An 8,770-nucleotide genomic window follows, 5' to 3' on the forward strand; every position below is an offset into this window, starting at 1 on the left:
ATTTATCTTGCAATGGGAAGAGGTACTTTGTAGTGGGTTCGATCTTACAGTGCTTGGTCCCAGTGATAGAAGGGGAACCAACACGTATGTATCGTTGCTACTAAGGATAAAATGATGGGGTCTATCTCTACATAGATAGATCTTGTCTACATCATGTCATCGTTCTTATTGCATTACTCCGTTTGTCCATGAACTTAATGCACTAGATGCATGCTGGAGAGCGATCGATGTGTGGAGTAATAGTAGTAGATGCAGGCAGGAGTCGGTCTACTAATCTTGGACGTGATGCCTATGTAATGATCATTGCATGGATATCATCATGATTATTTGAAGTTCTATCAATTGCTCAACAGTAATTTGTTCACCCACCGTTTGCTATTTTTCTCGAGAGAAGCCACTAGTGAAACCTACGGCCCTCGGGTCTCTTTCTCATATTATTTGCCTTTGCGATCTACTTTTCCTTTACTTTTATTTTCAGATATATTAAAACAAAAATACAAAAATACCTTTCTGTGTTTTATTCTTATTTTTTATTTGGCGTTCGATCTATCAATCTACTACAATTTTATTCACGTTCGTTTGCCTAGCTTGAGGCGCCGCTACCCGAAAGGGATTGACAACCCCTTTTATACGTCGGGTTGCGAGTATTTGTTATTTGTGTGCAGGGGTTGTTTACGTTGTGTTGCTTGGTTCTCCTACTGGTTCGATAACCTTGGTCTTATAACTGAGGGAAATACCTACCGCCGCTATGCTGCATCATCCCTTCCTCTTTGGGGAAATATCGACGTAGCTTCAAGCCGCATCACTCGCCGTCTCACATCCTACCGCTGGAGTCGCCATGGTCTTCTTCAATGACCTCTCCAGTGGTTCCTCCTCCGACGAAGACTCCTTCACCACCCAGGTAAGCCTCTCTTCTCTCTCTCGGGCTACGACTTGGAATGAAGGATTTTAACCCAACGGTCGATTTGAGTCATTTCTTCCTCTTGTAGATCCCTAGGACCATCAGTTGCAACAAATGGAGCGGGGTGGCTGAAGATCTGTCTGCTCGTGGTCACCATCAATCTCCATGCGTGAAGCTAGTTGCATTTGAATTTGTGGACAGAGGGAGGAAGTTTCTGGCATGTGCAGGGAAGGTTAGACCCTCTTTCGTTGTTACAAATCATTTGTTAGATGTGATTCAGACACTGTCACGGTCCCAACCCATTCATACCACACCTTCAATCAAACGCATCCTAAGATAGTGTCACAGTTTGTACCTAGTATCTAAAAATGTTGCCATCTCATCAGCGGTGCCATTAGAAATTATTTGGCACCGCTTCAGCAGTTTGTGCAGCCAACTTTGGTCCACACATCCGAGCAGCCAAGCAGTAAAATACTAAATCTTTATGGAACGAAGGAACTGGGCATCGGAGCAACTAGGTGCTCCGGAGTCCGGATCCCTGATTTTTTTCCGCTGCATCGGCTCACTAGTGCAGGGCACCGGTGCGAGATGTAGCAACAATTGTCTTTACACCGGTTTTGGCATACATAGTGGACGACCTTAGTGCTATTAGTTCTATGTTACTAAATTTGTGCACGTACACACCTGTTAGTATCAATTTGGTGTCATCAAACACTATCGCTATGTTGTTGCAGTTATATTTACCTTTCTCATAAAATGTTCAATTTGTTATTTATAGTACATGAGTAAGAACTTGTAGCGTTGTTGTAATTAATTATAGCTTCTGATGTTTCAGAATTTGGTTGTTGTCTCAGTAGCAATTAATTCATTTGCAGATTCATCTTTTTGAGAAGATATGTCATAATTAACCCGTTTCTTCAGTTTTTCAAAATAAGTATTGGTGATTTCCTATGTTGATATAAACCCAGTTCCCCTACAATTGTTATTGATCTAGTTTTAAATATTATAGGATGAACGGAAGTGTTCTTACTTGGAGTGGGTTGATCAAGAGTGGCCACAGTCTTTGAAGATGTGCTTAGCAAACCTCTGGAGCATGTATGAGGAAGAGAACAGAGGTAGGCTTAGAGAAAGTGTTGTCAACGCTGAATCATATTTGAAGATGCGGGATAAAAAGAGGAAGGTGGAGAATGAGCTCACATTTTTTGAATCAGACTTTGCCAAGAAGGTGTTGGCGAAGGAGGAGGCACTTTCCCAGTTGGCCAGTGCAAAACAGGTTCTTACTGAACTAAAAGCATAGGTGGATAAGACAAGCCTCGATGATCTCGATTAGGGAAATGAATATATTGTTCTAATATTGTTCTTATGAAGCTGCACTAGCTATGTGCTATACTGTGCTATTTTCAGGTAGCTATCGTACTGTGATGTTAAAATATATTTATGTGCCTAATATGAAATTGGCAAACAACTGTTCGATATGAAATGTAAATTTGCTTAATACTGGAATTATTAATTGTAAACTAATAAACCTACTAAATGGGTCATGGAACTTTGCAAACGGTTCTAGCAGTTAAAGCGCTTGTGATGGATAGCCCAATGCCACACAGTTTTCTTCATCAGATCGTGTGTGATGTAGATGAATAAAAGCAAACGGTTAACCAAGGCAGAGCGTGTGTAATAGTTACACCTATCACACATGAGCCTATACATAAAATTGCGTGGGATGTACATACGAACGAAAACGTTTCCCTGGATTGACTGTGTGGGATGTACATACGAACGAAAACGTTTTCCTGGATTGACTGTGTGGGATGTACATACGAACGAAAACGTTTTCCCTGGATTTACTGTGTGGGATGTACATACGAATGAAAACGTTTTCCCTGGATTAACTGTGTGGGATGTACATAAGAACGGAAGCGTATTCCTTGTATTGACTGTGTGGAATGTACTAACAAACAGAAATGTTTGTTTGGGACTGACTGTGTGGGATGTACATACGAACGGAAACGATTGGGTTTCGATGCCTCGCCCGATCGCACACGAGCTCATTTTTGCCCCAGCCTGTGTGCCAAGAGGGCCTATCCCCGATGGTTTTTTGGTCATGTGGGAAGGACCCCCCTATCGCCCACACTCACTTGGCGACGGTTCCAAATGCCGTCACGGAAAGGGGTTAAAAACCGTTTGTATAGCACCGACGCGTACCAGTGTGTGCTTCACTTAAAAAAAATTGAGCTATGGAATTGCTCTAGTGCTTCACTTATATCTTTTTTAGCATGGTGTGCTTTCATTTTTTTGAAGAAATACTCTCATGCTTCACTTAGATTTATTTGAGAGTTAGTAAAATTTTGAAGAAATTCGCTCGTGCTTATTTTGAGAGAAGAAAATCTTTATGCTCATGTTCTTCACTTAAATTTGTTTGAGCTTATCAAACGCAACATATGAAACTAGTCCCAAAGTGATAGATATTCAAGAGGGATATAATAAAAAAATTCATGAAGATCATTGGACAAAATAAACTTGATTCCTTGTAATAGTTTTGCAACATGATGATAGTGATATGTGAGTCATGTTGGTGAGTAACTGTGCTTTAGTAAGAACTAGCGGTGTGACCCGCACATTTGCGTGGCTAGATTTTCTATATGTTATCTTTATATTAAGATTTTGGAATATAATTCACCGCTTTATCGATCATTTGAAATATACTACACTTCATGTCTCATCAGTTGGCGACCATTGTGTAAAATCATGGTTCATAATGGTCCCTAGCTTTCCCTCTTCTACTCTCCGTCAATCTGTGCTAATTTTCTTATAAATTCATTCATGGGTATCTTAAATATAAATTTAGTGTTCTCCTTATCTATACACCTTCTGGATAATATTATTATAGTTGTGTTTTATTTGGTATAGTGACATGCCTCTAAATCTCTATGTTGCATGACGATGGATATATGGTAATGCAGAATCAATAATATTGCCTCAAATCGCGAGAAATATATATTTTTGTCTTACTCCCAGTCACAAGATTTACGTTAGGCATTTTTTTCCTCATACAATTCCATTACAAAATTTAGTTTTTTTTTCAAGATTACTCCTAGACCCCCGTCCCTTATTAGAAGAACAATTCCCTCGAATAACATAATAATCTCATAAAAATGATACACTGGGTCAAAATAAATAATGAGGATTATCACCATACGCCAACGCCGTTCATGATTCTTTCTAATAGTGACTAATTTGTTTTGCAATAGCTTACATTTTTTTACGATAAATAGAATGCACTGCTCCATATTTTATCTGATTCATTGCTATGTTTCAAAAACATTCTCTCCATCAGCCCCTATAATCAAAGTTTGTTCTGTTTGTTTGTGCTCATGTTTTTTTGCATATTTCGTTGATCGTCCACAATAGTTGATGTACCTACGTAATTACACTCCTAGTCCCAGGTGATATACTTGTTATTTCATTTTCAGAAAAAAAATTGTTTTCGTACTCCTAAGTTCACAACTCCATACTTTAAAAAAACTTCCACTACTCCACTCCATGCCCCTAATCCATCAGCCCATTGTAAAATTCAGTGGTACTAAACAGACACACGCTCTCAAAAAATAGACACACAATTTTTTAGCCCTAGAGGCAAGTTGCAAGAAAAAAGTTACTGTAGAATATTTCCTTTTTGCTTTCCCCCACGCCTCCCAGGTCACAATAGTTCTCTGCTCTATCGTTATAGTCCCTCAAGCTGGCTCTACCAAATCGAATGGCATGCTCCTACTTCACCAAAGCTGCGAAGGAGATGCTCTTGGAGGTCAAGTCTGGCAGAAATGGAGATGTGCGTTCGAGCCGCAGATCTTGCGTCGCCTACCAGCAAGGCCGCATCTCACTATTTCTGCTTTGTAGAGGCAGATCGGTCGCCGGGTAGGCCACCGGAGATTATGAGAGGTGTTGCTTGCTGCTAGGTTCTCCGAGAGTGTTCTGCTCTCCTGTTCGTGGCTCTGGGACAGAGAGCTGTGTCGTTAGGTTGAACGACCATCTTCTCCGTAGCATTCCACGTCTGAAGCGGAGCAGTAAGGACAGGTATGAATCTCTCCCTACTCTCCCATTATTCTCTTCATTCTTCTCTTGCTTGGCACAATATATGTACTTTGTAAGTTGATTTACTTTGTTGATTTGTTAAACAAATTCAGAGGGAAGGTTGATTTACTTGTTCTATTAAATTATAATTTGGGAGATGACCTCATACTTTCTTTTGTTCTTCATCTGACGGTCATTAATAGGATATACATTATAGAGATATTTGGCTTGACATTATTTTTTAGTTTACATTCTACCCAACTTTGATTATTGCCTCTTCAACATATCTGTCGCCATTATATGGAGCTTCATACAACAAAGCGTATGTCCATTATATCCATCTACTATGTATAACCCCGATGTATATTTTTTATATAGTGATTGGTCTCTTTTCATTTAAAGAGTCTGTAGGCAAAGGCGGGTTTTGGGCTTCCTCATTGCTGGTGCCATCGCCTTTCACCCATTAATTTGCTACAACTTTGCCTCATTTCTACTTCATCGGGATTGGCTTATTCTTGACATGTAAGTTTCCCCATTGCAGGTGGTTTAATAGTATTCTTTTTTTGTTGCTAACATATATTAGCAAGTTATATACCTATATGTGTATTTAGGACAAAGCAATAAGGATTAAATGTATTAACTGGAATTTGGTTCATATATCTTAATTGACATGCAATGAATTTTTTGCCTATGGTGTAGGCGATGCCTGTAATATTGCAGTTTTCCCTCACGATCATGGTCTCTTGATTTTAAACAGGCCATAGGCTAGAATAGTTGTTACCAAGAATATAAAATTCACCAAAAGTACATGTCTGAATGTATTTAAAATAATTATAATGTAATATGTTTTTGATAGTGCTAACATTTGACCTTTGTTATCTGGTAAGTGTCCTCCTTATATTGATGGATGTCAAGTATTCTTACTATTATCTCAGTAAACATAAATAGTTTGGCTTACTTTCAACATAATTATTGTATAATTTTTGTGCTTCCCACCCAATGAGTTCTGCAATTTCGAGACCGATATATTAATAATTTTTTCGGTCTCCTCGTAAAATCAAGTGCAGCTTATAGTAGTTGTACGGTAATTAATTTGGCATCTTTTCATTGCAAAGTAAACATAATCGGGAAGTTACTGTTAAAATTAGCAGAATATATGCTTACCGAGGTGATACAATTTCTGTATATATACCACAACTCTTGTCAATTTCCTTTGTACCTGCTTTGTGAGATCACCACATGACATATACCACCATGTTCCTGTAATAGATATATTGTAGGTAGCTCAAAGTTCGCAATCCTGAAAAAACAACCTCAAAACTCAAGTTAGCAATCTGAAGAAGTTGAGAGACATAAATAAATCAAATATGGTTCGTTCTAGCTGATATGACTCCATTATCAGTCCAGGTTTGGAGTCTTGTTTTCCTCGGAAGTGGTCATATCATATCCTAGAAGTCTATACAGTACCTGATTTGTCTGATTTTTATGCCTCATTCTAGTAATTTCTTGTAATGTTCTTCTTTTGTAAAACATTTTTTCTTCTAGTGTTCCTTTCGTAGTTGTATCTATTTTCCATCATTTTTGTTAAGTTCCTTCTGCACACATATGCAGTTAGTCAAGTATAGTAATATTGGTTAACAAACAGAGTTACTATTCATTAGTTGATAACTAATAACTGATAAAAGATATTGTTCCATACCTGCCAAGAAGTTCCTGGGCTTCGGTTATATCTAGACCTATATAATTCTTGTGGAATTGGTAATCAATGGTAAATGTCTTAGATATTTTCCCTGTAAATAACAAAATATCTTGTAAACATTACTGGATTGAACTTCTGCACCATCAAGGTTACAATAGGGACAGTTTAGCTGCCGATTAAATCCTCATTCAAAAAATAAGGAAACTTTGTCCATAACGTAACTCCTATTTTTATCACCCCTAAAGAGTTCTTTTATTATTATTGATTCCACATGCTTCATTTGGGTGATTAATCCAATCACAATAAATTTGGAGATTAATTGCTTCACAGTTAGAAAGATTAATTAGATAAGAGCCTTATTTCAAACTATAGACTATAGAGTATAGACATACCTGAGCATTGTTTATTTTATCTACCTGTTATTGTACTTAATCCGTACCAACGATTATAATTATAATTTAACCTCTAGAGATAGTAGCATGGATTTTTAAATGTTGATAGTAGCATGAACTCGGTTGGGCCCTATCAAAACAGTAAAATATAATTAGGGATTGTTGTCCAAAACAGTAGAGAAATCTGTAATATGTAATGCATTTTTTGTCCATCAAAATTATATTGAGGCTAATAAGCTCATCAACAATTGTCGTTAAGTCATTAAGCTTCTTGTATGCCATATTTTTGGGGTTTAATAGGAGTTGAAAACAACTGATAAAGTACCTATGAAGATTTTATGCTGATAAGTGAATTTAGTAATAGTAGTATTTACTAACCTTGATGATTCACGTTAGAGACTACTCAGAAGGTTGGGCCTGACTTTGTCGGCACTCGAGCTGAACCTGACATTGAAGGTTGGCTAATTTTCTTGTTTGTCCGTCGTTGAATCACCGGATGCATCACATAACCGGCCGACTTCGACTTTGCTGGTGGCGCGTTGGTTCATAGGAGATTCGGCTGACTTCGACTTTCCAAAAAATATTGATCCTAAATCTTTGGCTGCCTTGCGTTCTTGTTTGTCCGTCGTTGAATCACTGGATGCATCACATAATCGGCAGACTTGAGTTTTGCTGGTGGCGTGTTGGTTCATAGCTGATTCGGCTGACTTTGACTTTCCAAAAAATATTGATCCTAAATCTTGGGCTGCCTTGCGTGTGCTGGATGTGGCCGGTCGAGTGCGTTTATATTTTTCGTTGGCTTGGCGGAGTCTGTGTGGAGTCTTTTTTCAGAGGCATCTGGGCTCTTGCTGATTAATCCGTGTGGAGTTTTGCTTCCCTTATTTGCACACGCCAGTTTGTGGTTGTGTCGGTCTGTCGGACAGATTGATGAAGACGTGCTATGAGGTTTGGAGACGTGCTAGATGACAGGCGTGTCAGGCAGCTATGTCTACCCCTGAATAGTTATATGTAACTTTTGTATATTTTTAAATCTCAGCCGTTGTTATCAAATATTGATGGTGCACATAATTTGACTTATGTGGATAAATGTGACAGCTTCTTTTACTTCTGTTTTAAGTATATAATAGATAGATATTGGTGTTAAGGTTTGTGATTTCTTATGCAAGCATGAAAGTCAATAATTATTTAATGAATTACATCCTACTTGTGGTGCATTATTCGGTGTTAGTTATGCTTAATGCCCGTTATGTGATTTTTCGTTTCTTGGTTGGATGCTTCTCAATCTTTTTGCTAGCTTTCTCTTGTACTAAGTAGGAATACTACTTGTGCATCCAAAATTATTAAACCCAGTTTGCCATATGAGTCCACCATACCTGCCTATATGCGGTATTCTGGTGCCGTTCTAAGCAAATTTGTATGTGCCATCTCTAAATTTCAAAATAATTTCCTTTTTGTGTGCTCGTACTACTCAAGAAACGGTGGGGGGTGGCTGATATTTTTCCATGCTAGATGTGTTATTCTCAAGATGAGTGTTTATTCACTTGTCATTGCATGAGAGTATGGCAAAGGTATTTGGGATGCCCAGTCCCGAAATGAAAAATGAATTTACTTTATGTTGTCAAATAATAAATTCCATGAAAAGTGTTGGTATGGACGGCACCCATGTATACTGTTGGGGAACACAGTATTTCAAAAAATTTACCTACGATC

At 38.2% G+C, this 8,770-nt stretch overlaps 1 long non-coding RNA gene across 1 annotated transcript; it reads left to right on the top strand.

Moving 5' to 3' along the window:
• Positions 1–4,603: 4,603 nt before the first annotated feature.
• On the top strand, positions 4,604–8,257 carry LOC120973339 (uncharacterized). Its single transcript, XR_005768068.3, has 2 exons — positions 4,604–4,972; positions 5,372–8,257. It is a non-coding gene; the product is annotated as an uncharacterized lncRNA (long non-coding RNA).
• Positions 8,258–8,770: the final 513 nt, after the last annotated feature.

This window comes from Aegilops tauschii, chromosome 2 (assembly GCF_002575655.3).
Source record: "Aegilops tauschii subsp. strangulata cultivar AL8/78 chromosome 2, Aet v6.0, whole genome shotgun sequence".
NCBI classification, from domain to species: Eukaryota; Viridiplantae; Streptophyta; class Magnoliopsida; order Poales; family Poaceae; genus Aegilops; species Aegilops tauschii.